We start from the raw sequence: 27632 nt of genomic DNA on the forward strand, positions 1-27632 counted from the left end.
AAAACAGCCGCGGCCCGACCCGCAGAGCATGCACAGGGCACTCTCATCGCCTCTCCCCCCCAACCGGGGACAGAAAGGCGGAGAGGTTCCCGGTGAACCGGTGGGGGAAGCCTCACTTCCCGCGCGCACAGCGGCTCCCCTACTCCCTGCAATGCCCCTTCCTCCACCGGTCCAGACCAGAGCAGAACACAGCAGCATCTTCACCCTGCCCGCCCGTCCGCTTGCCCGCGGGCTGTTCAGCCCGCAAAGCCGGGCCAGCCAGCGTCTCCATGGTAACTGTACACAAACTACCTATACCCGCCGCCCGGGATGCCTCCCTGCAGAGCCAGGTAGCCGCCTGGCAGGCGGAGCAGGCCAGGGAAGGAGTTGGGAGTGGGCGCAGGGAAGGGGGCTTCCGGCCAGACCCAAAGCACCTGTGGTTAGCGTTGGCGACAGTAACAACTGCGGAGATTCAGCTCATCCTCCAGCTTTTCCGAGGCAGCAGCAGCCGCGAAGCAGAGCAGCAGGAGAGAGGCCAGGCGGGGCCCAGGGGGGTGGGGCCAACAGAGTCGAGGTGGGAGTTCCCTCAGCGCCGCTCGGCCACTGGGCCTGCGCAGGTCTCCCCAACGCATGCGTGGAAATGCTGAGGTTGGGCGCCAGCCGGCGGTGGAGGGGCGGGGGAGGGCAGGAGCCTGGGAGAGGGCTTCAGGATTGGAGTGGGAGCGTCAGGTGCTGCGAGAAAGGGCGAGGGATCCGCGTCGAAAAGCGGGGGTGGAAAAGCATCTACTTTTAAATTTGCAGTTTACGGAACCGCGTTTGTTGAGCCCCTACGAGATCTCACCGCCTCTACTGAATAACGATAAGGACGGCAGCTTAGTGTTAGGGGTAAGATTCAAGATTTACTGGTTCAAGCTGCGTTCAGTATAATCTTGAACTAGTTGCTTAACCTCTCAGTCTCCTCATTTGTCAAACGGAAGGAAGTAGCTGTACCTAGCTAGGTCTTGTGGTGATCGTGAAGACTGAAGGAAGAAATATTTTAAGTGCTATGCATGTGGCAGTCAACGAATGTTAAAAGTTTTACTTTTAAGACCTTGCATTTGTGAAGCACTTTAGATTTTACAAAGGATGTTTCACTGTATATTATCTTTCTGAGCATCCCTGACACTCTGAGGTCACCAACTTGGCATCCCCATTCACAGGAGACAAAATAGGGGCCCGAGGTCTAGTACGTGATAGGGGCAGATTCAAGTCTAGGCATCTCGCCAGCAATCATTTTTTTGTTCTTACTGCGTTATCGCAGTTGATTGACGAAAAGAACCCCCCTTATATGTTCCTGGTTTAAATTCTGTTCTTTACTATTAGACTATTCAGCAACACTTCACAATGTTAAATACAAGTGAGACCATAATCACTCTCCATTCACGTTTGCACCATGTTTTATAAGTATGGGGATTTTTCCGCTTAAGTGTTGTTGTCAACATTGGAAAAATGCCACATCCCTTCGTGCTAAGTATTTTATAAAGAATAAAAAAATTGAGAATATTTTTGAGCACATACTATGTGTAAGGCATGATGCTAGGAGGGAAATTATATTAGCCTGAACTAAAGAATCTAAGTGTTCTTCAAGATATCCAACAGGATTTCACATAAAACAGACAATAAATATTTCTTACTTGATTGGATAATTTTAGGGCCTAATACAAAGCATTTATGTTCTTCAGGGTTGAAATCTTTTCCAGTGATTCAACATGATTTATCATATCATCAAGTTTCTTTTACCGGTCAGTGGACTCCATTGTGCAAAGAGACCTTTGCCCATTTAATATAAAACCATGACTAGTACTTTGAATTCACAACTTGTAAGATATGATCAAAATGGAACTTTATTCTTGTCTCTCACTACCATTTAAAAGTATAATTCAGTATTGGTTATCTTTCCCCAGCCCTGGATAGAAAGTTGGGTAGAGTTGTATTTTCTGCTCATTTATAGATAATTGATAGTCTTATAGTAGCTAAGTCTCAACCACAGCTTCGTCCCAAATTCTAATGTTGGGTACAAGATATGAACAAATGCATCAAACTTTACTTGGAAGTTAGCCTTTGTCCCCCATCCCCTTCTTAGGCTTAAAGCTATAGTTGACTTTCCCAGCAGAGATGCAACTGGCTTGGGCTCACCACTTCCCCATTCACTGGAGGCTCCTTGAGACCCAGCCTGGGTGGAGGTGGGCAGAAAGTGGGGAGAGGAGAAGCCAGGAGGTAGAGCACTCCTTCCGGGAGTTTATGGCTTTGAGCTTGCTGTGCCTGGCCCATGGTTAAAGCAACCCACGTGGGTCTTTCCTGGCTCCTTTGGAGTTTCCCATTAATGGGGACTGCTCTCCCTGAAACCCTGAGTGGATGCAGTGCTATTCCACTGGTTGCTTACAACTCCTTCCCATGCTCTAGAAATCCAGGGTTCACTCCCGCCCCTTTAGATGGGTCTGAAGATGACCTCATATCTTGTCCAAGGGAAACCCCACACATCTCTTGCCCCAGTGACTGAGAGTGAAGTCCCATCCCAATGCAGCCTCCTCCATGCTGCCCCAGGAAGGAGCTTTAGCTTTCCTGGGACCACCTAACTGCAGTCTTTGGGAAGCACCTCTCACTGAGTTTGAGATGAGGGAGATGGTACCCCAACACTCCTCTCCAAAGAAATTTTCTTATACATCCTCCTTCTCTACTCTCTGACTCCTTAATTTTAGCCTCAGTCCAGACCCTTAGGTCCAGGGAGTCTGTACGTCTCTTTGTAACTTACCCCATGGAGACTTTGCCTCACCTTCATTTTGGAACTGATGGTTATACAATTACCATCTTAGCTGAAACTTCAGTTTAAAAACCTGTTGTACAGACAATTACTAACTACAGTCTTTGCACCCTAGGATCTTGGGCTAATATAGACCTCATAAGCACACTCCTGGAACATGAAGCTAGGCAGCTCATTTGGCCAGGAAATGTCTGCAGGCACATCAGAACTATTGAAAAGAATGACAAGGGCAGAATTATAGGAAGGAATTATTTAAAAGCAATAAAGCATCTCAGCTTACCTTACCAAAGGACACAAAATAGGAGAATATTGAGGATATTATAGAAATGGTCTATTATACTGACCTGGCTGTTCCTCCATGGTTACCTGATGACTAACAGAATTTGACATAGTTAAGTTTGTAAGTGGAATTATTTTAGAAACAAAATTGTTCACATTTCTTATACTTTAGAAAGATTAAAGAAGAAAACAAAAGATTGTTAGTATCTGACATTTATAAAGCACTTTATAGTTTCCAAACTGCTTTCATTTGGAGCAGTTCATTTTTATTGTTTTATTTGGAGTTTACAATAAGCCTGAGATATCATTGGTTTGGGGATTATTATCCCAATTTGAAAGTGGACACAACTGAAGTTCAGAGAGGGTAAGTGACCTGCCCACAGTCACATAGCGAGTTAAGTAATCTGAGACCTGGTGTTTTTGGTGCTCAGGTCCCATGTACCGTCCAACATTGTACACATGCAAATGTAATTTTTCAGGCTGAGGCCTCTTGTTCATGGAACTGAGAGGACCCTCCTAGGCTGCTGACACTGTTAAGAGATGTTCTTCATTTTCTCCTCTCACTCATCTCAAAATATATCCTATGTCAGGCTACAGGGAGCAAGAGGAATTTAAGGATCTTTACATTCACTTGAAAATGTCTGCTGGATTTCTGGATTTTGAGTTAAGGTGAGAATTACATAGGTGGTAGAATGGGTAATACTAGAATTTCGCATACCCTAAGATGTAAAAGTGCAACAGAATGATGAACTTGTAGCTACTTTTAACCACAGACTACCAGTGGGTTTTATAGTTTATATTATGGTTTACATCACACATACTTCATATGTAATATCTAGAATTTCTCTTTATTTATACATTAGATCTATTCCTGAAAAGATACAAGTTAAATAAGAACTTCTTTAATGCTCAAGATTCCCTCAATGATCTTTAGGACCCTAACATGGATGTGACTCACAGAGGAAAAAAATTGTCACCTTCTGTCCCCTGCTCTCCTCAGATCCCTTAGTTCCCCTCCAACTTGGGGACCTGGGGTAGGGTGGGGTGTGGTCTGGAGGAGAAGCCCCAGGCCCAAGATTCCATCTGTTCTCCTTCCCTGGATCCAGAGGGGTATAGGGGAAGAGGATGGTATCCCCGACCCTCCAGCACTGAGGAAGAATGAGGTTCCGAGGGCCTGAACTCTGACCACCTTCCCTTTCTTCCCTGCCCCCAGAACTGGGCCACTTCTGAGTGGGGCAGCGGGTTCTAGCTCGGCTCATACTGAGAATGTAAGAACTGCAAACAAAGTTTCTATTAAATTAAGTTTTGTGTCTTAAAAAAAAAAAACTGCTTCTGCATGGAATAAATATCACCAATTTAGAGTTCTGATATTCATTTTGAGACATTTCTATTCTTGCCAATTTGGAATCTCAGTGTTTTAATTATTTTTGTCACACACACAAAAATATTTTTATCACAATCCCTGTGAGGAGTTCATCAAATTGATAGCCTCTGCAGTCCTGGCATACAAATTTAAAGGTACAAATACATTAGAATGCAACTTAATGAAAACTTACAATGCAATGAAAATTAACTAATTTCATGGAACTGGATAGACACAAAGCTGTGGAACAGTCCTAAAACTTACTCACTGAAAAAAATTATATGAAGTCTGTTTAATGGAGCTCAGCTGTTACTTGTCGCACTTTCAGTATTACTCTGCCTTTTTTTCTTTAAACCTTTGCTCATTTTATTTTGTATGTTTGATGGAGATTCTGGGGATTGAACCCAGGACCTCATGCACACTCAGCATGCACTCTACTGCTGAGCTATACCATATCCCCCCACAACTTTGCCTTTAAGCACGTTATCCTATCACAGCACTCTGGTCATGACCACGTTTGCAGAGCAGGCAAGCCAAGTGTTGCCAGGGGTGCTAAATGATGGTGGTCCATTTAATTACTGGTTGATTACAGAGTCTCTAAGAACCTAGCATTTCACTGGATGGGAGAGGGTTCTAGTTTTCAGGGACTGAGTCAGGAGTCTTAACTACGAATTGCTTCATCTTAAGCCACTGTTGAAGTACCACCTGTAGGTTGAAAGAGACCATCAGAAAACCCGCTACTCTTTGTCAGACTTCACCTGTGAGATATTACCAAGTGAGGATGCCAGTATATTTAGAAGCTTTCAGCTGTAACTGGATACCCAATCAGAGGTAGGTTAAATACCAGAGATATTATTTTGTTAACAATAAATCTCGAAGTGGGCTGTTTCAGGGTTTGGCCTGCAGCTCACGGATGGCATTAAGGGGTATCAGTCATGCCTCCCAATATGGTCACAAGATGTTGGTGGCAGCACTTAGCTGTGCATTCTCACATGACAGAGGAGGGAAGGGAGGAAAGGAGCAGAGCCCTCTCCATACAGTCTTTACACTGAGAAGGAAAAAATTTCCCAGAAGTGCCTCAGCTGTGTTCTTACAGCTCTGACCCCACTCTGTTCTCCTCCTGCTCCAAGTCCACCCTGCACTCAACAACTAAAGTGACTGTCAGAGACCACGGTCCTGGATGTGCCTGTCTCTGCTCACAAGCTCTCAGCATCTACCCATTGACCACCAAATTAAATTCCAGATTCTCCGGGATCCGTCCACCACCTCTGCTTCTACCTCATTATGATGGCCAGGATTTATTTCGGGGTTTTAACAGGCCTTGTGCAAAGTGCTTTCACGACTTTAAATCAGCAGATCTTTCAATACTGGAGTACTACAATTATCCTCATTTTACATGCAAGAAAACTGAGGTTTAGATTCTTCACTTGCCCAGGTTACCCAGCTGTTAAAAATGGTGGATCTAGGATTCAAGCCCCAGTAGTGTGACCCTGCAGGCCGCATTCCCACACACCCCATGTACTCAACCTGCTGCCATTCCCTGCACACTCCTTGCATCTCCCCACCTCCTTGCCTTGGCTTTGGATGGATCCCACCCTTAAAAAGCCAGGGCGCTCAGCAAGGATGGTTATACAGCCCTGGCACTCATCTGGAAGGATTGCAAGGTGGAACTTACCTTGGGAGAGTCCACCAGAGAGAGAAAGAAGATGAAGTATATCTGCCCATTCTCTCCTGCCTCCTGTTTTCCACTGCTCAAGTTCTTGGCGGATCTAGTCAGGATGCTTTTGTGGCTGTCTGTACAATGTCCCGTGGCCTAGGAGGGAGAGCAGAAATAGAAATAGAAAGCAGAAAGAGAGAGCAGAAATATGGGGGTGGCCAGGACTGGGGATGGCCCAGAGGATGAAGCCTGAAGAGACAGGCTACATGCCTAGGTCGTAAGAGGAAGTAAAGGGAAAGGCGAGTGTCCTGGTCTGGAGGTTTGGGAGAAGCTGGAGGATGGAGGTCATGCGAGGGCACAGAGCAGAGGAAGCCGTTTGAGGGAGGGACGTGAGAAGTATGTTGTGATAGAGTCCTGGACTGGGAGTCAGGAGACCCTGCTTCAAATGCTGCCTTGGCCACTCTTTAGCTGTGCACTTGGGGGTGCGACCCTGAATAGCTGCAGTTTTCTCATCTGTAAAATGTGGCGAGTGAACTACATACAAATGACCCTCGAGATACAGCAAGCTCTAAGGTTCCACGGCCGGGGCTGTGATCAGAGGCAGAGCTGAGGGTTGGAGGTTTGGGAGGTGGCTCAGCTGTGAGAGCCAGGGAATGGGGTCCAGGCTGTGGCCTGGCTGGCCCCTGCCCTGGGAAAGTCAGGGTGGACAGAGGCCCAAAAGAGGCCAGAGGTACTGAGGACAGGGGACAGAGGGGGAGAAGGACCTGACCTGTCAAGTGTTTTGTTCCCCAAACCTCTCGTGCTGTGCTCATGACGCTGTGGAGAAGTGTCTCCCCACAGAACCTGGCAGCCCCAGAGAAGGCTGTGAGCCTGGAGCTTGAGGCTCTCAGCCAGAGAGGCTCCTCAGCTCTCTCTTGTGTGAAAATGGCAGTGAGTTGCCCTGAGGGGGAACGCCCCCAGCCAGGCTGGATACCCATGAGCTCAGTAGGGGTCACCCAGGGCATTCCTTTGCCACTTCTTTGGGCTCTCAAATTCAGTTTGTTTGATTTGTAAAACAATGTACTTCTGTACTGTTGAGTTACCAGCCCAAGACTGTATTATCTTGGTAATATGATAAGAAGGAAAATTTAAATAGTGAAAACAAAGTTTAATTTAGCAGTGGGAATTCAAGTGATCAAGGAAATATAGAGTCCAGCTTCAGGTTTAAATAGTCAGACAGAAGGAATCCTAGCAGGTCCCAAATCTGGCTGACAATATCTGAGCTTCTAATAGCAATATCTTTAAAATCTAACAATGCTAAGCACAGGTGTTCATTGAGATGAGATGAATCATACAATTCTTTATGCGATTCAGATAAAAGATACTACGTAAATAGGGTTCACAGTATTATCTACCAAGAATGCAAAAGTAATAGCCACAAAACAATGAAAACCTCATGATAATCCCTGTGCACTTGCAAAGAAAGCACTTTGTGTCAGAGCCCCAGACACTTCACATTCCATAACACACACATGCACGCACGCACGCACGCGCATGTGCGCCCTTACCCTAGTACATGTGAAACAGGAAATCTGACAAAGACGGACTGTGTCAGTGTCAATGCCCTGGCTGTGACATTGTACATCGTTCTCAAGACATTACCATTAGGAAACTGAGCAAGGGGCACATAGGACCTCTCAGGACCTCTCCATGTCATTTCATAAAACTGCATATGAATGTGCAAAATCTCAAAATAAAAAGCTGAAAATAAGGCACTTCGCTCGCTCTTTTCCTATTTCATCTCTGCAAGACTCATAGAATGAAAAGCTATGATACAAACACAGAGGAAATATAAATTCAGAAATAAACAGGATGATTATCCCATGATGCAGTGTGGATAAAACAGTTTCTGTCTGAAACTTGAAAACCAGTGGACTGGCCTTGACTGATCAAGAAGTTGGGAAGTTTCAGCACTGAAAAAGTCTCCGTGAAATTCTTCTTTCTGGGTGTTTCCTAAGTTCACACCTAAAGACTGTTAAAATGAATGGTGTGTCAATCAGGTGTTTTTTTGTTTATTTCATTGTGACAATTCTTAGGATCTGGATAGAAACAGAGGCTTTTCAATGTTTAAACGGTTTTGATTTTGAGAGCTCAAACTCAAACTAAAAGAAGGAATTTTTGGCAAGATGGCAGTGTTCAGAGCAGCTCATTTGCTCTCAGGAGTGGAGACCCCCCCTGGCTCCTCCAGACCCCTGCTACTCTCTGCCCATTGGCTGCAGCTGTTCCAGACCCCCCACTGGCCTGCCCTCTAATGAAGCTTCAGGGGCCCAACCCCCAGCCAACCATTGCTCACTATGCGATGCTCCACCTCCTGTTTCAGCCTAGCACCCAACACTAAAGATCCACCAGGCTTTGCACTAAGTGGCTTAAGTTCTTAGGAAGCCATGTGATTGCATCTTGTACCAGCTGGCCTCCTAGAACAGCTTCAGGCAGAGGGCAGTGTAGTTTTCCAGCCAGGACCCACCTTGACGTCATGATTTGCCACGAGGAAAGCTCATCTGGCATGGAGCAGCATCATTTTACGGTCCCCAAGCACTCGGTACAGGTGTCCCATGCCCAGATAGTCCTTGCTCTCAAGAACCTCACCAAAAGGAAAGATAAATGCCTCTGTAGGAAGTTTTAAAAGGTGCTCCAAACCATCTCTTCTTTGGTTATTGTTTTTCTCACTGTTTATTATACTTCTTGTTCATTTGGATCCCGGAGAGGAGAATCCCAATGAAAGAGAATGGAAGCACCTAGCTAAACAGGATGGTAAGTGCCGAAGAGTAGAAGGCTGTCCCTCTTACTTACCTTTGGGTGTCCTCGATACAAGAACAGTGGCCAGAACATACAGATGTTCAATAAAAATCTGTTGAATAAATGAACAAATCAATGAGGGCTTCATAATGTGTAACCCTTATGTGCCAAGGTGTCAGTCCACTGACAGTCACCCCAGCCCCCTCCGCCAACCCCCACCAGCATCCCTCACCACCAGTCTCTTGCCAGTTATTTCTGGGAGGGCCTGTGGCTGTGCCAGCTCACCTGTGCTTGGGAACAAGTCCCGTCACATTCCCCGACTCACACCATCTCAAGGGCCCCTCGCTGCCCCAGCTGAGGGTGCCCTTCCTTTGGGGGAGCATGGTTCTGGCCCCTTGCCCATGCTGCCACCCTGGAGTGGGAGTGCTGGGGAGGCCTTTCCTGATCCTGTGCCCACCTGGCCCTCAGGGCAGCCCTGCATCCCTCCAGAGTCTCACATGACCCTTCAGAAATACTGCATCTCACTTCTCACCTGCTCCTCCCTCAGGGCCACAAACCCAGTCCACAGGCCTGGCTAAGGGTCAGATCCCGCCTCCATCCCTCACATTTTCTTATCTTCCCATTCCTCTAGGCACCAACAGACCCTTTACTTTTCTGTCAGCGTCAATGTGAGCCAAAAGCTCTCCTGCAAGTCAGCTCCTGCAGACAGGCACCTGTAGGGGTCACCAGCCTCCCAGATCTACAGTCAGCAGAGACCCCATGTGAACCCTCCAGGAAAGAGCCCTGGGCTCAGGGCCTGGAGTCTGAGTTCAAGCCTCACACCTTTCCCCTGACCACTCTGTAACATGGGAGAAACCATGCGCACTCTGTGGGCCTCACTTCCTCGGTCTGTGAAGGAAAGTGGGTTCTAGCAGTCTGTGGTACCATGAGATATGTGAGAGTGAAGACCGGAGGCACAGGAAGGGGATGGAGGCATGGGAAATCAATGGTTAGCCAGGAAAGGCACACAAGGGAGCATATCTCTGGGCACTGGGAGCTAACAAGGGCAGCTTTTATAGCAAGTGTGGAGATAAAAGACACCTCTTAGGTAGGGTTACCTCTTGGGTTCCAGGAGCTTCTGCAGGTTGAAGAGCAGATGTGGCCCTTTTGTGCAGTCATACATGATGGCTGGCCACACTCCTAGTCAAGATTTTTTTTTTTCTTTTGTTGCTTGTGCTTTTGGCGTCATATCTAAGAATCCATTGTCAAATCCAAGGTCATGAAGGCTTCTGTTTTCTTCTCAAAGTTTTACAGTTTTAACTGAACATTTAAAAGCCTTTGGTCCATTCTGAGTTAATTCTTGTACAGTGTAGGTAATGGTCAAACTTCGTTCTGCTGCACAAGTCTATCCAAGTTGTTCCAGCTGTTGAAGAGGGATGAGAGACTTTTCTGAGGCAATGATACATTGTGTCACTTAAATGTCCTTTGATCTAGGGCCAGGGTAACTGAGTAGAGTTTTTCTGGGAAAGGGGCTGTTAGATCCTGAGGGTATGAACTTATCAGAGAGTGACTGCACAGTGGTTGCAGTAACGTGTAAAGGAAACAAACCCCTCTCCTTCTCAGTGAGAGCACCATCAGTAGACACCTGAGGCTGGCATGAGGTGGGGGCGGTGACAGAGGGGAGGAACCTCTGGGGTGGCAACAAGGCCAAACTATGTGGAGGCAGCAGCAATGCCAGCCTGAGGCCACCAGGGGGCAGAGCAGAGGAGGGTACCAAGTGGGAGCATAATCAACAGCCACCATGATGCAGGGTTTATCCACAGGGTCATCTGCTAGGGAAGAAAGAAACTTAGAGGACATGGGTTTCAGCATTTCCATTGGTGGGCACTTGGAGCCAAAAGCTATTTTTGTTACTTTTTGCTTGTCCTCCCCAAGGATGGCACGGCCTGGAAAAGTAAAAGTTACAATTAATTTCCCTTTTCAAAAGGCAGTTCAAAAAAAAATATTCTGTTTTCCAAGACCCCAGCTTTCTGTAAGAAATTCTATACTAGCATTCAAAATTCAGCCATGTTTGCCAAGATGTAAATTTCTTTCAATGGTTAATTTTTTAAAGTGACTGCTTATGTTTGCAGCAGAGAAAATAAGACAAAAAGAGGAGGAGTCATTTATCTAAAAAAATAGCTGTTTTATTTTTGGGAAGAGATGTTACTGAGAACCAGTGTAATTCTGTAATATTAATCTATTTCAGATTTTTCAAATGTCAAAAATACAGTTTACTGCCACAAGTTCAGTGAACATTTTTCATTATGCAGTAAGCAGAAGTTTTGAAATTAAATGTTTAGCAATGTTCAGACAAATGAAGAAATTCCCTTCCCCCAAGCTACCCTTTGACATAATAACTAGGACAATCCAATATAATAACCCTCTAAAAGGATTAATTCTGCCTAAAATCAGCTCCTGAAAAAAACCACATGGCACTTTCTGAAACATTCTTGATAATGTGCACATCGTTATAGAATTTACAACCCATGAGCCTGGTGCTGACTCGGTCTTGGAACATTCTACAACAATGCTGAATGTGGGTGTCTTCACAATCAGAATTGCAGGAAAACCTCAATAATAATTAAAATATACAAAATAAAAGAACAACAAAGTTCCATTTTGCTTCTATTAAATTAGTAAGATATTTTAAACATACTTGTTGCTGGCGATGGTGTAGCAAAACTGGTCCACTCACAGGCTGCTGGGGCAATGCAAAACTGCAGTGCCCAGCGGAGCCATTCAGATGTTTATCTGATTCAGTGATTTGCATTATTCAGAGACAGGACAATGTTTTACACCTGCTTAATGTGAAATTAATACAATATTTCTAAGTTTGGAAGCCCCCTACATATCCAGTGGGAGTGGTTGGTGGTTAACTAAAATAAGTTGTACTGAGAAAGGCATTGAGATATGCAAATAATACAATGTTAAGAACACAGGTAGCTGTGTCAAGGCAGGGGGAGGGGCAGAATCTAAGTACAGGTTTTCCTTCTGTTACTGAAAGTTTCATTAAAGTTACCATAAATTTGTTTGTTTAATAAAAATGTTAGGTAAATTGCAGAGAAAGATCATTTCCTTTTAGTTATTTGTAAGAGGATACAAAATCACGAGTATATAGCATCTCTCTCTTTTTTTTAGCCTCTTTATTTATGCCTGGCTTGACTTGGCTAGACTGATCTGTGATTTCTCCCACACAGTATTAAGTTAGACCTACCCATTAGGCCAGGGAGGGAATGCTCAGGGTATGAAGCTATTTGGAAATGCTTAAAAAGAGAGACAGTAAGACCAGATTTCCAGAGAGAGGTAGTGGTCTTTGAGCCACCCCAAGGAGGACGGTGGAGAAAGGAAGCCAGTTTCAGCTCCAGGGCACAACTTATGGGGCATCATTCACATTTTATTCTCTGTAAGTGGGGTGCACCCCACAGAATACAGCCCCCTGGTGTTATGCAAGCCAGCCACCTACTGATCCCCTACTGTAGTAGATACTACTTTCCCTACCCAACAGCCATTCCTCACTTCTTCCTTGCAGAGTTCCTGGGAACGAACAACAGAACCAACTCAAGCTAGCTTAAGCTAGAAAGGAGTTTATTTAAGGACACATGGGAGCTCGCACAATCCCCAGGAGGGCTCGAAAATCAGACTTAAAGACAATATAACCTGGAACAATACCCAAATCATACCACCAAACTGCTCCAGTGAAGACCCATGGCCACTGCCACCTACAACACGGACGTGATGCACAGATGTTACTGCTCAGCTGTGTCTAAAAACCGTAGTCTTTCTGCAATGCTCCTCCAGCTTCAATCAAAAAAGTGGCAACTGATGCCTCACTTTTCCTCGTTCTAAATTCAAGTCTTGTGCAAGTGTGTCTGGTTGGTGGATCCCAGGTAACATACCTGCACCCAAACTTAGCTGCCAACTGGGAAGGTGAATTTTGCTTCCACCTTGCAACTAATAATGTGGGAAAATTTTCAAATATAGGGAGCCACACATGTGACAAATGTCTACAAAACCTCACCCAACTTTGTCCAATTGTCCATTTTACTCTTTGTGGCCATGAGTTTGGGGAAGGCTGGCCCCATTCTCAGCTATCTTGATTAAGCCAGTTGTGGAAATTCCATTCTCCTTCAGAGTAATTGGCAAAAAAGTCATGAGACCCAGTTCTGACCAGCGAGGCACGAAAAAACATCTGCTGAGGGACTTCTGAGAAAAGTTTTTTAACTCTTAAAGAGAGACACAAGGACACAATAATCCCTTTGTTTTGCCACTGGTTAAGTGGTGTGCGGGGATGAATCCTGGAGCTGCTGCAGCCATTCAATGACTGACACACTTAAAATGGCAGAACAGAAAGATGAAATTAACCCAGATCACTGATAACATTACTTAGGCACTGACTCAACCAACCCATCCTATCTCAGGATTACTTGCTATGTGAAATAATACTTTTTGTACTGTTTGAGCCAGTTGAGTTGAGGTTTTCCCTGCAGCCCAAAGTATCCTCATCTACCCACTCAGTGTCTAGTATTGCCAGGGTGATTGAGAATGCCATAAGGCATGGTCATCTTCTTGGACTGGAGGAGCCTGAAATGGATGATTAATGTGTGGCCATATTAGGAAATCCGTCCTGAACCACTTTCCTGCTAAAAAGTGGACCCATCTATCCTCCCACTGTAACAACACCCTATTTCCTTTTGTAAATTTTATTTCCTCCATTATGTACAGTAATTGGAGACACTCTGTCCTGTCACTGACAAGGAGTTCCTGGAGGTTCTTTCTGGCAGAGACTTCCTGTCACAATATCCACACCCCTCCTCTCCAACCCCTACCCTGAACAGCCAGGGGCAGGTTCAGGACCCAAGCTCAGTCAAACAGATTATTTGTCTCAAGACTTGACATTTCCAACCAAATGACTCAACATGGAAAATAGTAGTGGGTGTTCCTTCATTCCAGAAAACTCTCACTCCAGTCCTACTACCTGGCCAAGGCTGCTGAGTCGTTCCTGCTGCCTGGTTGCCCAAAGCTGCCCTGGGGGGATATCTGTTCTGTTTCTAAAACCACCATGCTCCCCGGAAAAAAGAGATTTCAAAACCACCCCAGTAGCCCAGCCAGAGACATTCCAGTGTGAGAGCTTGCACACTTGAAGAAAATCCAAATTAAAATGTTATAAAAAGTTGAGTTCTACAATGCCACCTCTTTCTCTAAGGATTGCTTCAGTGAATTTATTCTGAAATGTTCTTTATACATGAAGCCATCCTATTTCTTCTTCTTCACCCCAAAATTGGGGTTTTAAATTATGAAATCAAAAGGCTGATAAAAAATAAGCTGCTAAAATTAAACAAACTAATCAAGAAGTTTACAGATGAAACAACTGTTCATGAAACATTTATATTTATAAATTTCAGGGAATATTGGTATCCTGGATCTTTGCTTGTTGGGAACGTGAGGATAACTATTTGAAATATTTTCAAAAGTATTCTATTTACAGGAACTGTCATAATGGGTATCACGTGACATCCAAGGGCAAGATAAATGAATATTGAGTACATGAAGGAAAAAGAAAACCATCTCATCTCTTCATTTGGAACTTCTTTGCTTACATAAATGTTTAAAATTGTGGTAAAATAAACATAACATCTTAACAATTTTTAAGTGTATAGTTGAGTGGGATTTTTAAAAAAACATTTGACAACTTAATGTTTTGGGTTTATCAAATATATTCTTGTATAATTTGCTAACATGAAGACTTGTGAACCTTGTAATGAAATTAGAATTCTTTATAGTCTCTGCTCCAAGGAAATGTTAGTTACAAAGTTCAGTATTAAGATTGCATTATAGTGATGACCTCTCTTCTATTTAAAACAAATGAAAATGATCAAAGAAATGAAGAGAAACACATTCATGATGAAACCCACTTAATTTCTCATTTTTAACCTCCAGCTAGTTAAAAATACTAGATAATGTTCAGTGGGTCTTGCTGTAGTCAGACTATTATATTTTTAAAACTTCTACTATGGAAAATTTCCAGTGCATACAAAGTGAACAAAAAAATGAATCTTCATGTATCCAACCTCCAGCTTCAACAATTATTAATATCCTGCCATTCTTCTTTCATCTGTATCTCGACCCCCCCCCACACACACTCAATTATAATTGTTATTGTTAGTTCTTTTAGGTTAATTTCTACACATTAAAATACACAAATCTTACCTGTACAATTTTGACAAATGAATACTCCCATGTAATCGACGCCCCTATCACAATACAGAACATTTCCATCTCCCCAGAAAGTTCCCTCATGTCTCCTCTAAGTCATCTCCCATTCATAGATAAGCCATTGTTTTGGTTTTTTTAACTTTTGATTATTCTTTCCTGTTCTAGAACATCACATAAATGGAAACATACTCTTGAATCTGCCTTCTTTCACTCATCACAGTGTTCGTGAGGTTCATTCATTTTGTTGAGTAATTCCTTCTTGATGATTGCTCAGTAGTATTCCCTTGTGAGAATATTGGTTCTTATAGTGGAAGAACCATTGTGGCATGGGTCTTACTATCTGGTTGATAGAGAGTGAGTTGCTTTCAGCCTTTGGCTATTGTGAAAAAACCTGCTATGAATATTCTTGTACAAATATTTTTTGGTTCTTTTGATTTTGTGTGTGTGTGTGTGTGTGTACTTCTCTTGGATAAATACCTGGGAATGAAATTACTAAGTCAAAGTGTAGCTGTATGTTAACTGCATGACACTGTCAAGCGATTTTCCAAAGTGGTTGTACCATTTTATAGTCCAACATATATCCAACTTTATATATCAACATATGAGAATTCCAGTTACTCCATATTATCACTAACATTTAGCCTTATCAGTCTTTTAAATTTTAGCCATTTCTGATGGATATGTGGTAGTATCTCATTGTGGTTTTCATTTGCATTTTCCTGATGAGGTTGAGTACTTTTTCATATGCTGTTGGTTAAGTGTGTGTCTTCATTTCTGAAATGTCTGTTCAAATATTTTGTCTTTTTATACCAATTGAGTTGTTTATTTTTTATTATGGAGCTGTAGGAGTTCTTTTATATATTCTTTGTCAGATGCATGTTTCGTGAATATTTTCTAGTCTGTACTTCTATTCATTTTATTAATGTCTTTTGATGAGAAGAATATTTTAATTTTGATGAAGACTAACTTGTTAATTATTTTCTTTTATGGTTATTCCTTTCTGTGTCCTGTCTGAGCAATTTCTGCCAAACCCAAGGATGTCAAGATATTATTCTGAGTTTCCTTGTACATACTCTGTGGTTAGCTTTTATGTTTACATCTATAGTCCATCTCAAAATAATTTTTGTGTGTTATGTGAAATCGAGGTTCACTTTCAAAATGTGCATATCCAGTTATCCTGGCACCATTTTGAAAACACTTTCCTTTTCTCATTAAATTACTTTGACACTTTTGTGAAAAATCAATAATCTGTAGATGTGAGGCTCAATTTCTGGATTCGTTTTGTTTTGTTGATTGTTGTGACTATCTTTATACCAATACCACATTGTTTTTAATTACTGTAGCTTCAAAGTGTATGTCTTTTATAGTTTCCTAATGCTGTTGTAACAAATTATCACAATCTTAGTGACTTAAAACAACATAAATTTATTCTCTTAAAGTTCTTGAGGTCACAGGTCTGAGGTGAGTGTTAAAGGGCTAACATCAAGATGTTTTCAGGGCTGTTTCCCTCTGAGGCTCCAGGGTAGAATCCATTTCTCATCTCTTTCAGCTTGTAAAGGCTGCCTGTGTTCTCTGGCTCATGGCCATGTCAATCCAATCTCTGCTTCTGATATCGTATCACCTTCTCTCACTCTAATCCTGTTGTCCCTCTTATAGGGACCCTCATATTCATTTTGCCAGAGTAATCCAGGATACTGTCCCATCTCAAGATCCTTAATTCATCTTCAAAGTCTCTTTGGCCTAATAAGGTAACATACTCACAGGTTCTGGAGATTAGGACATGAACATCTTTAGGGGATCATTATTGAGTCTACTCCTTTGTTCCTATCCAAGAATGTTTCAGCAATTTTAGGTCTTTTGCATTTTTATATACATTTTATAATTATTTTTCAATTTCTATAATAAAATCATAATTCTGCTGGGATTACAATTGAGATTCATTGGATCTGTATATTAATGTTTGGGAAATTGACATTTTAAACACATTAAATCACCCAATATATGAACATAGTATAACTTTCCACTTATTTAGCTTCCCTCTTCAGTGTTTCATAGTTTTCAGGGCAGAGGCTTTGCAACCATGTAGAGGTCTTCTGTTACATTCATTCCTAAAACATTTTATAATTTACTGCTACTTTAAATGAAATTGTTTTGGGTTTTTATTTTATATTCCAATTATTTTCTGCTAGTATACAAAAGTACAAGTTACCTATGTTTATAGATTTTCTATCTTGAGACCTTGCTAAATTCATTTCTTAGTTTCACATTTTTGCTGTTATTATTGCTGATTCCTTGGAATTTTCTGTATAAACAATTATGACATATGCAAGTAGAGACAGTTTTACTTCGTCTTTCCTAATCTTTCTAACTTTAATTTCATTTCTTGCCTTATAACAATGGTTGACACCACCAATGTAACATTGAATAGAAATGATAAATGCAGACATTCCCTAATCTTAGAGGAAAGTATTCTGTACAACAATAGATATGGCATTTGTTGTTTTTCACAGGTATGCTTTATCAGATTGAGAATGTTCTATTCCAAATTTTCAGAGTTTTTTTTTTTTAATTCAGGAATGAGTGTTGAGTTCTGTCAAATGCCTTTTTTGCATCTATTGTGATAATCTGTTATTCTGTTTCTAGTGTGGAATACATTTATTGAAATTTTAAATGTTAAACAAACCTTGCATTCTTGGGTTAAAACTTCCTTTGTCATGATACATTACTTTGTTAAGAATTTTTGCATCTTATATTCATGAGGTATGTTGATCTTTAATTTTCTTTTCTGTTAATGCCTTTGTCAGATTTTGGTAGCAGGATTATGCTGGTCTCTTAATAGAAGATGTGAAGTATTTATTTTTCCTTTATTTTCTAAAGGATTCTGTATAAAGTTGATATTACTTTGTTAAATGTTTGATAGAATTCACAGGTAAATGAGTTTTTTTCCTTTCAGTTCTTTAAGTATTTTATTCCATTGTCTTCTAGACTCTTTTGTTTCTTATTAGAAGTAAAATGTAATATGCATTATTGTACCCCTGTACAAAATGTGTTGTTTCACTCTGGAAGCTTTCAAAATTTTCTTCTAATCTTTGGATTACAGAAGTTTTTGTGCCTAGATGTGGTTTTCTATCCCACTAGGTGTTTTATTTATCCCACTTAGGGTTTGTTCAACTTCCTGGGATCTGTAAATTTATAGCCTTAACTAAATTGGGAAATTTTTTTTATCTTTACTTCTTCGGATTTTTTTCCCTCCATTTTCTTTTCTGTCTGAGATTCCAATTACATGTGTGTTAGACCACTTGATATTATCCCACAAGTCTCTGTGACTCTGTTTATTTTCCTTCAATTTTTTTCTCTCTGTTCTTCAGATTGGACTGCTATTGAATTAACTTTGAGTTATGAACTTGTTTGTCTGCCAACTCCAATCTACTGTTAAGTCGACTGAGTGAATTTATTATTTCAATTGTTACAGTTTTCTGCTTTAGAATTCCCATGTGTCTTATTTGTATAGTTTATTTCTCTAATGAGTTTTCTCATCTGTTCATTTATTATGTATATTTTTCTTTCAGTCCTTAAACATACATAATAGCAGCTTTAAAGTTCTTGTCTACTATTGCATTTTCTCAGCATTGGAATTTATTAACTTTTTTTTTTCTTAAGTATGGGTCACATTTTCTTGTTTCTTTATAGCTAGTATTTCTTTTTTTTTTTAAAGTTCCATACTGGACATTGCAAATGCTTCAGTGTGGGGACTCTGGATTCTGTTATGTTACTCTAAAGAGTGATTTTTGTTTTAGAAGATAGTTAGCATTATTGGACTCAAACTTCGAGCTTTATCTTCCTTGTGGTGGGCAACAGCTGAAATTTAGGCTGTTAGTTTTGCTTCTAACTGCTGTTTTTACATCAGGGCCTTGGGATCTCTTCACATGTGCATTATCTAATGGTCAGCCTAAGATTTTCTTTTTTTGTTTTTGTTTTTTTACAAATTTGATATTCCCTGCCTCTAGGTCTCCTTCACTTTCTAAACCTTTCCTCCCACACCAAAATCTGCTACCTAATTCCTCAACCCAGTGAGACTGGATTTTTGCTACCCTTAACCTGCACAGAGATTGGGAAGTTATCAAAAGCAAAAAGCTGCTGCAAATAGTATATCTCACCAGGGTAGATTCTTGTTTGGTTTCTCTCTACTTTTGGTAATTCTTCAGTACTTTCTAATAGTCATTTTTATTAAAAATTTTTTCCAAATGTCATAGTTATTATTTGGGAAGGCTTGCCTAGCCAAAGTACTTTGTCACTATTTGCTACTATTTTAAAATATATTCAAAATATTGGAAATTGTTATTGAGAAGCTCAAAATTACCCAGATGCTCTTATCTGGAACCTAGCTACCCATAGGGCAAAGTAAAGCACAATTTGGGCCTCAGTATGAAAACTGTGCAGAATGAATATATATACATCTATAAATATCTCCACAAGGTGCTGTCCCTTGATGATTGCTGCCAACAATTCTGCTCCCATTGGCAACTGATATAGGACAAAGCAGTTTGGGGCAGATGGGGCATGGGTCATCTAACTCTTGGGTGGTAAGCAGTGAGTACTCTACATCTAACCTCTTTGCACAACTAGCCAACCATCAGACTTATAGCCTTAATTATGAGACAACAGCAATAGGAAAGATTTATGTGGAAGTTGGGCAGAGGAATGATACATGGGCAGACACAGTACACTGTCCAGAAACAGAGCAACTTCAGGCAGCGTGGGAAGAAAGGTGCTTTTGAGGACATACGATTTCAAGCATGAAAGCAGTTGTTTACCAGGTTTACATCTGACAAACGGATGAGGGAGGGAAGAAGGGTGAGTGATATGGAAAGAGGGAAGAGAAAATACTAACCTATTACTTTTATGTTCAAATTCCCTAAAGTAAACTCTATTGTTATCCCCTTTATGAATGAAGACTGAGGCTTGGTGAGGGAACTGCTTAAGTGACTCCAGTATGTTTCACATATCACTAGGGCAACAGAAGTAAATTTTTAGTAGTTGGAGGTCAAGTTGCTAAATCCTTCATCTTTTATGGATGATGAAATGGTCACTAAAGGCACTGTTTTAAAATCTCTAACTCTGCTCTACACATACAATCTATTAATCAATCAACCTTCTAGTAAGTTAATTAGAGTTTTAAGTGGGTTAAAAAGCCACTCTTAAAAAAAATACAATCTATTCCTGGGTGGCGTATATATCAGTCATGCACATCACTGTATTAATTGTTTTACTTATGTGGCTTTCCTCCTAATGGCTATCCAACAGAGAAATGTGCCATCCTTCTTCTTTCCCTTTGGAAAAGGGAGAAAGGCAATTGTGGAGCCAGGGCACATGACAGAGGACTCTGGGGAAAGCAGCCTGGGGCTTTAGGCACCAGAGAATACCATAGCTTCTGGCGGGCATCAAGAATATATTAAAGACTGTTTTGCCTCTTTGGACTTTTCTAAGGTCTTTTTGGAGGCAACCCTCATAACTATGATCACTGCTGAGAACCCTGCATATGATGCTGTCATGGAGAATGAGTTTTTCTCCATCTGATCTTTCTCACAAAGCTAGCTTTATTGGGTTGACTCTTGAAAAGAAAGGGTGTTGTGCTCACAGACAGTTTGTCCACAATCTAAACTGGGCACCCGCTTACAGTTTGAGACACGTGGCCCATCATGGTAGGTACCAGACTAACTAACCTAAATGAAGAAAACCACTGAGAGGTGGGGGCAGTAACTGGCACGCAGGCCCTAAGGAACTAGGCTTTGATTTTAAACACACTGTGACGTGTAGTCAATTGTGTTCCCTTCTTTATTTGGGTCCCCAGGAAACTCAGATCCAAACTCAAAAATTGAAGAATTTCTGACATAGATTTCTATATCCTAACTTTATCCTTGTCTTTATCTTATTATTCCACTTTTATTTTCCTTTGCCCTATCTTTCTTTGTTCTTAGTTTGATATATTGTATGTGTTTGTAAAAAGCTGACTCCATTCTTTTCAGGACTTAGGTGGGGGAAGTAAATAAGCAGGGCCTCTTTAGATTGTCTTTTTTTTTCCCATGGGAAAATGTTCCTTTTTTTTTTTTAATTTCTTTTTTTTTTAATTGATGTATAGTCAGTTTACAATGTTGTGTCAATTACTGGTGTACAGCATAATAGTTCAGTCATACATATACATACATATATTCGTTTTCATATTCTTTTTCATTATAGGTTACTACAAGATACTGAATATAGTTCCCTGTCCTATATAGATTGTCTTTTAATAGCCAGAGTATGCATCATTGTTTGGCAAGAAGAACTAGAGCTGTTTGATACCCTTTGTCAACTGAGTTGTTGAGCAAGCCATGAGCCTTGTTTTAAGTAGGAAAACAATTTTTAAATGTGCCCATTGAAACTGAACTGTCGTCGTCTTTTTTTTCCCCCTTTCTATTCAGACCAAATTGCTCTACTAGCATTTTTTTAAAAATTCTGATGCAGTCTCTTTCTCCAAGCTTATAAAGGGTCAACTAGCTTCTCTCTAACTTTATGAAAGTTTGAAATTAGAGAAAATTTTTAAATTTGCAGAAGTATTGTCCTCCAGTATGCCAAAATTATGAAAGCTTTGTTCTGAGAGTGAGTCAATTAAAAAGTGGTGCTGATCTCATAGGTTGTGGAATTCCTATCCCCTCTGGCTCAGATAAATCCCATGAATGGTTTTGGTACAACGATCTTCATAATATCCTTATAAAAAAGTTCTGACCCATCACCAAGCAACATTTATTTATTGTGTTAATTACATTCAGGACACTATTCTCAGCACCCAACGGAGTGCAAAAATAAGTAACTCCAGTTCTTGCCCTCTGAGAGTCTATGATGTGGGGCTTGGGAGATGGTGTCAGTGGAGAAATAGAAAGATATGTAAATACATATATTACAGGCCAAAATGAGAGAGATCCCATGACAAGGGCCACCCACTGTGAATGCGGAAGAGGAGAGGGCCTGGTTTGGGGGCTAAGATGGGCACTGGCCTCATGGAAGAAAAAGGTTGTAGCTTCCATGTGGGGAACAGTGAGAAAGAAGCAGTGAGGTCCACTGAGGCCTGCCAAAGGGATCCTGGAATTCAGGGTAGAGTCGGTTATCCTCAATTTGCAGTTAAGAGAGATGAGGTGTGGGCCATGAAGAATTTGCAACTGGAGCATCTGACAGCAAGGACATTTTTATTTCATTTTGTTTCGATACACACCTCCAGATTAGGTTTTGTGGTGGCTTATGACAAAAACATAAAACTGTTTTTTTAAAAAAGAAGTTGAATGAAAAGGATCAGTCCCAACCTACACTTCTGCAAACTGATAGCAAACTGGTCTGTTCTTGAGTTACATGGCCTTGCTTTGATTCTACAAGGTACATAAACAACTGGAGTCATGGAGAGAAGTAACCAGAGTCAAACCGCCTGTTTGGGAGGGCAGTCCCCTGTAGCTCAGCAACCTGACATTTTAATCTGGCTGCCCTCATTTCAGTTGCCTGGGTCTACCTCCAAAAAGAGTGCAGACATTTGAATGGTATTGTTATACAAAAAACTCCCTTTGATTTTACCAAATTTTCCCTCAGACTTACAGCTTTCCTGACATGACCAAATTCCCCATCAGGAATGGCCCTCCAATTAAATTGTTCCCTTTACTTCTCCAGTCTCTGGAGTTAAGGAAACAATGTTTCTCATTTCTCTTTTGGGCTCTTATTCACAAGTCAACTCTTCTGCTCTAGTTATATTATCGATGCGGAGTTTTATGTTCCCAAAATGACTCGTGGCTTTCCTATAAAATAATGCCTCTATTAACAAGAAGGACGGTTCTAATGACATTTCCTTGGCAGACATTTTATTAGTAGAGGGAAAAATAAAATAGGGAGAGAGGGAAGGTAGGGTATAGGAAATAAGGCCAGGAAGGTTGGTACAAAGAAATCATTAAATATGAGCTGAATTGCTGTCACTTGTATGATAATGTATGTATCCAGGAGTCTCGGGGTCAAAGGCAGACAAAGCGGGGACACATGTGAGGAGACAGAAAAAAGTGGCACTGTCCATAGGGAGGGAAGTGAACATTACAGCCTGGCAAAGAGAGGCCTGACATCCCCCCTTTTCATCAGCTCTCTTCCATCCTGCTGGACTACCCTGGTCTCAGGAAGCAGAGGACTCTTAGGCTGTGGCTCACTATCCAGGGTTCCCTAAGGGCCACCCGATAACGACCAGGTCTGGGACAGCTCCAGGAGCACTGACTGGCCCAGGGCCATTGTCCTAAGAATGGAACATCTCCTCCCCTACTTACGGAGACCTGAAATCCCCTAAGGAGAGGAAAAAGCCTTTCATTTCAGCTAATGACAGAAGGCTTGCAATGTAAGCCTGGCAGGGTAACACTTTCTGGGAAAAAGCTGGTTACCTTAATCTTCGCTACAGCCAAGGGTAGCTGCAGGCAACTGGACATTCACCTAGGGGCAGGTTATTGAGAGAGGAAGGAGCTTGGAAAGTGGAGAGTCTGCGACAGAAGAGGGACTTGGAAGGTATCCCGACTCTGGGGAGTCACCCTGTTACCCTCAGTGGACCCAAGACAGAACACACTGTGCCTGGGATCTGCCCAAGGAAGCAGTGCTGGCTCACATGGCCCTTCTTTGCCTGGTTACATAAATTCACCCATTTATCACAGCCAGCCATGTTTCCAGTAGGGGAGAGTATACAGGTCCTTCCATGCCTCCACTCATCTGACAGCTGACTTTACAGACAGCAGAGGTGATGGTGCTGGTCCTGGCACCACAGCAGCAGAGCCTCAGCAGCTCATCCCTCATTTTAGTTTTGCCACAGGAGGAGCAAGTGTACTTGGTATGCAGGCTGATTTCAAATTTCTTCACCATTTTCCTGAGAGAGGTGCCATAACCAGTTCCCTGTTTGACAACGATTCGAACCTTCTTGGTGCATTCAGCCACATCTCTGCCTGCTGCATCCAAGTCCAGAGAGGAAGCAACCCCCTTTATTTTAATGTCGACTCATCACTGTATAAATTGACTTCATCCCCAGGATATGTGATAATTGAGGCAACATAAATTTTTCTATTTTTTAAAATGACCACTGGCCAAATCAGAGGGTGGCATTTCAGTCATTGAAAATACTAATAAAAATTAAGAAAAAGCAGAAACTGAGCTCATGCCCAGTTCACTTGCTGCATGGGGACAGGGTGGGGTCAAGGTGAGAATTCTTAGAGAGGAATCCTACCACCCCTTGCTTCGCCAGCAAAGGATACTTCTTTCCTTTCCTCCACACGCTAGCTTTCCTGCCTCAAAAAGGAGCTGCTTGCTTTATTGAAAATCTCACTGACTACCACCACATCCCATGAGGTGTGGCTCCTTCTCCACCTTAGGCAGTGCTCAAAGCCCTGGCCTAAAGCCACACCACCACTCAGTACAAAAGCGGGGACTGAAGCAGGCCTATGAGACTGTGGAACCCGCACTCCTGACCGCGGTGCACGCCCCGGGACCTCCCTTGTTCCCCCAGCATGCCGTCTCTGGGAGGAGTCTAACCCCCCATACCCCACCCCCAAGATGTTTAAGGCACAGGCAGAGGGAGGGTCTTGCTTTTGCTCCCCTGAGCTAGGAGATCTTCCAGGGCTCTGATGTGGCTGGGGACCAAGTAACCCTGCAGCCAAGGCTGGAGTGTGGGGAACCTATCCAGGGCCTTGGGGGAGAGGGTGGCAGGGACTCAGAGGTATCTGTGATAACAGAGAGAGGCAAGGGGGGCCCAGATCCACAGGCAGGGGCAGAGGGCCCCCAAGTAGGCTGAGAAAGAACATACTAGGAGTGCATAGGCAGCTGAGAACAGTAAAACACCAAGCCAGCCCGACCACAGCTTAGGGGTCATGGAGAGTGTTCACACACGGACTAGGAGGAGGCCAGGGGGCCCTTCCCCTGCAACTGCCTGTAAAGCCTCTGCCATTGGCCCCTCCACTAGGCACCTTTGGAGAGAGGAGCAGAGGAGGGAGGGAAGAGCCTGGAAGATGGAGCAACATGGAGACTGAAGTCACCCTAAAGACACTACAGTAATCACTGCATCTAAGCTTAAACTAGTTGGACTCAATCTGGCTTCTCTCTATCACCATCCGGTGGGTAGGGACCTCACCAGGACCATGACAGACATTATCTTTGCACATGTGAGCACAGTAAGGGCATCAGAAGTCCTGCTCCTCAATGCAGTCACTCCCCGGGCACCACCAAGGCTACACGTAGCAACCCCATCTTGTTTATCTTCCATAAAGTATGTCACACACCTCTCCCGGAGGACGCCCTGCTGACACTTGGGATTCCATGAGGGTTTCAGGCCTTCCCTGGTGCCATCTTCAGGAACGGGAGGATGCTGGGCTCTCTCAGGGTCCTTGTGCTCCCCACTTAGCAAGTTATATTTTCCAACACGTGGTCTCATCTTGAGGCACTAGGGCCCCTGTGTTTTCCCCACACCTGGGTTTTGAGAGGGTGAGGGTGGAGGTGTGGAGAGCTCTGGGCTGCAAGACAGTTAGTTGTAGGAGGCACGAAGCTCCAAGAATTCCAGACCTGGGGGATTCATTTACTCAACCCTGTCACTTGAACAAACCAGGACACTGAGGCTAACCAAACCGTAAAGCCAAGACGGAGCCCATGTGTGGAGGCTCCCTGTCCTTCGCAGCCTTCCCCGGGGTCTGGGACAGGGTGTGCGTGGAGGATCCCACGAGAGCTAGAGGAACAGACCCAATCCGCTCACCTTTCGTTTCCCTCAGGCCAGTCTTGACCATGAGACCCACTTCCAGTTCTAGTTTGTTCTCATTTTCTTAAACAAAATTTTAAATGAACTTTACAATGTTAATTAACCTTTTCCACTGTTTGACATCATCTTGGTCCCCGTGTGCTGTACTTCCCCAGCAGCAAATCATATCATGTGCCTGTTGATCAGCTGTAAATCAAACCCTTTACAGCCTATTAAATCACACCATCGACTAAGTCGTTTTTGCAAAGTCAGCATTTTGGACAAGCAGGGTTGTTCCTTCTTCTCTACCAGCTTTAGAGATGGGGGAGAGTTCTCCGAGGAGGGAGACGGATGTTGACATTAGAGCTGACCAGTGTTTAAGGTTCCAGCTAAATTTAGTTGATTGTTATTCGAGCAATTAAGTGCAGGCTTGCCCCGCTGTATTTTAAGCTGAGCCCCAAATTTCCCTCTGTTTGGTTTTGTTGTATTCTGCAGGACTTTGATTTAGTAATCAAAAATATGAGGGGTTTTCTTTTTGGCTTTTAAGTGAGTACATTCAACCAGAGAGAGTGAGAACAAGCCGTGTGGTGCTGACATGGGAGTTTGTGATTTGAAGGGACCTGTCCACCAAGTGCAAGTGCGGGACATTCTTTGACCGCCCCCTGCCCATCCCCAACCCACTCCAAGTTAACTGTCTGAGATTAGGGAAGAAGGGGGAGCATGGTTGCTAATCTGCACATTCAAAAAGCTTACTGGTTTTATATGTCAATTACACCTCAATCAAACTGAAATTTAAAGAAAACTTACTGTTAAGAAGCACTTCCAAAATTTTCAAAACCCCGTGCTTAAGAACCAAACCGTATACACAGTATGCTACCATCTGTGTAGGAAAATAGAAAATATATGTTTGCATATGGAAATAACATTTCTGGAAATGTTCACAAGGAACTGGCAATGTTGGCTGTGTCTGGAGAGAAAAACTGAAGGACTGTAGGCCAGAAGGGTCGTTTTAGAATTTTTTCTTGTGGGCATGGATTACTTACAGTTTTTATATTTAAAAATGTGTTATGTGGATACTGCATTCTGTACAGTGACATGTAAAATCATGGCTTCATTCTTCCATTATTGCCACAGCAGTTTGTAATGTAGCCACTTCCAACTCAGAAACTCCAAGGAAGAGCAAGCAAAAAGCCACAGATGTGTGAGCAAGAATGTATGTGAGTTCACAGGGTGCACACGCACAGACACATGTCATATTTTTCAGCACGTAATTGCACAGTGTAGGTTTAAAAACAGAGTGCTGGATAAAAAGGCTGAACACAAATATGCCCAAATGTTCACAGTACTTAATTCTGTCTGGTGGGAATATTTCTATTTTCTTCTCTATATTTGTGTGCACTTAAGAAATTTCAACCCAAAGTTTCCACTTAAAAATAGATCCTGAGGGGAGGAGGATATACCTCAGTGGTAGATCCCATGCTCAGTATGCACAAGGTCCTGGGTTCAATCCCCAGCACCTCCATTAAAAATAAAGAAATAAACTAATTACCCCCGCCAAAATTATAAATAAATAAATAAATAAATAAATAAATAAATAAATAAATAAATAAATAAATAAATAAATAAATAAATAAATAAATAAAATTTTAAAAAAGATCCTGACTCTGTGTTTTTAAAAAGCAGTATCTTGTACAGGAAGACCATAAAGGGATCCCCATAGCAGCAAGTCTCCAAATGTAAATAATCAATCTCTTGTAAGAAGCATAGGGATTTCTTCTCATTT

At 42.3% G+C, this 27632-nt stretch overlaps 1 protein-coding gene across 1 annotated transcript in view; it reads right to left on the reverse strand.

Annotated features, from left to right (window-relative positions):
* Nucleotides 1–27632, reverse strand: part of ARMC2 (armadillo repeat containing 2) — a 176957-nt gene that overhangs the window by 89092 nt on the left and 60233 nt on the right. The window contains exons 3-5 of the mRNA XM_064486802.1: nucleotides 9951–10255; nucleotides 8908–8965; nucleotides 6097–6234 (exon numbers count right to left, since the gene is read on the reverse strand). The gene's annotated coding sequence lies outside the window, so the exon portion shown is untranslated. The remainder of the gene's footprint in view (nucleotides 1–6096; nucleotides 6235–8907; nucleotides 8966–9950; nucleotides 10256–27632) is intronic.

Source organism: Camelus dromedarius, chromosome 6 (genome assembly GCF_036321535.1).
Source record: "Camelus dromedarius isolate mCamDro1 chromosome 6, mCamDro1.pat, whole genome shotgun sequence".
Lineage (NCBI taxonomy): Eukaryota > Metazoa > Chordata > Mammalia > Artiodactyla > Camelidae > Camelus > Camelus dromedarius.